The sequence below is a fragment of the Eutrema salsugineum genome, unplaced genomic scaffold (assembly GCF_000478725.1).
Source record: "Eutrema salsugineum unplaced genomic scaffold, Eutsalg1_0 scaffold_12, whole genome shotgun sequence".
NCBI lineage: Eukaryota > Viridiplantae > Streptophyta > Magnoliopsida > Brassicales > Brassicaceae > Eutrema > Eutrema salsugineum.
This window is the reverse complement of record NW_006256895.1, coordinates 3,395,907-3,397,700: the sequence shown is the minus strand read 5'-3', so window position 1 is coordinate 3,397,700 and position 1,794 is coordinate 3,395,907. Positions and strand designations below refer to the sequence as shown.

General features: G+C 41.1%; 1 non-coding gene across 1 annotated transcript; it reads right to left on the bottom strand.

The window, feature by feature from the left end:
- Positions 1-1,164: 1,164 nt before the first annotated feature.
- LOC112089545 lies at positions 1,165-1,271 on the bottom strand. The gene has a single exon (XR_002901183.1). It is a non-coding gene; the product is annotated as a small nucleolar RNA R71 (small nucleolar RNA).
- Positions 1,272-1,794: the final 523 nt, after the last annotated feature.

The window sequence follows — 1,794 nt, the reverse complement described above, 5'->3', positions numbered from 1 at the left end:
ATGGTTGTTAGACTTGATTAAGTGATTAGCAAAGGGATTATTGTCATGGGAATGAATTAATCTGATTAAGAAGCCTAGACTAAAGAGTAGCAAGTGTTGCATTATGTTCTTAGCATCATGAATCAATATCTAAAGCACCCTAATCAATGATCACATCTAGAGGTTTATCTTTCATCATTTGCTTTATCATCATTTTGTTTGCTTGCTTGTTTAGTAGTTCATTAATCATTGCTTGTTTGTTTCTTATTTATGCTTTCTTGTTGCTGGTTTCACCAAACTCATCTTTTATTCAGCTTGACTTAAGAACTTGTCACATAAACTAGTGTCTAGCAAACACACATTTGGATTGATACCCTTTGTACTACAAGTGACATAAGGGATTGATAACCCTTATTAAGGCCTTGAAAACCTTAGTTATCAATTGGCACCGTTTCCATATTGTGTGGGGATTATTAGCATTAGTTTCTGATATTGTTTTTGAGATCAAGTTTCTTTTGTTTTACTGATCACCTTTCAAGTTCTGTCTTTGTTCTCAGGTTTATGATCACAAGAAGCCAAGCCAGAAGACAAAGAGAAAGAGATGTTCACTTGGAGAGGTTAGGAATGAATCAGCAAGTTGGGAATGAGCATCAGGCTCAAGAAGCTGATCAAGGTCAAAGAGCTAGTAATGGGATTGGAATTCAGGCTCAACAGGCTCAGGTCCATCAGGGACATGCTCAGGGTAACCAGAACCAAGACCGACCTCAGGTTAATCCACCACAGCCCCACCCAAACCCACCTATACGTCATCAGCCCCAACCAGTCTTTGTTGGTGAGAATGACCGAGCTTATGCACACCAGTATGGAGCAGGAATCAGGCCACCTCCTGTCCAAAACAACAACTTTGAGGTGAAGGCCTCTTTAATCAATATGGTTCAGAATCAGAAGTTCCATGGCTTACCTATGGAGGATCCCTTGGAGCATCTGGATCAGTTTGACAGAGTTTGTGATCTCACTAAGATCAATGGGGTATCTGAAGACAGCTTCAAACTGAGATTATTCCCATTCAGCCTTGGCGATAAGGCACATCAGTGGGAAAAGAACCTCCCAAGAGGATCCATCCACACATGGGAGCAATGCAAGATTGCCTTTCTATCCAAGTTCTTCTCAAGCTCAAGGACTGCAAAGCTAAGGAACCAGATTTCCAGCTTCACTCAACATTCTAATGAGACCTTTGGAGAAGCTTTGGACAGGTTTAGAAGCTACACAAGTAAGTGTCCACATCATGGCTTTTCAGAAGCCTCCCTCCTTTAGCACTTTGTATAGAGGAGCTGTTCCTAAGATCAGGATTCAGTTGGACACAGCATCAAATGGAAATTTCTTGGCAAAAGAAATCAATGCAGCTATGGAACTTGTTGAGAACTTAGCCATGAGCCAAGACACTTATGGGGAAGATTATGATAGAAGCTATAGAGGAGAAGATTCTGGTAGACACCAAGGGCTGGAAGAGAAGTTTAAAGTGTTGAATATAAAGCTTGACAAAGCCCTAGCTGCCACTCAAAAGCCTATACACTATGTGAGTGAGGAGAAGAGATGCTTCACAAATATCAATGAAGAGGGTCTCACTCAAGAGGAGTTGCACTTCATTGGGAATCAAAACAAGTGCAATGGTTACAAAAACTTCAACAACCACCAGAACTTGTCCTATAGGAGCAACAATGTGGCCAACCCCCAAGACCAAATATACCCTCCTCAAAGCTTTGCTCAAAAGAATCAGTACCAAAATAACTCCCAAGGTCAACAAGGTTTTCAGCA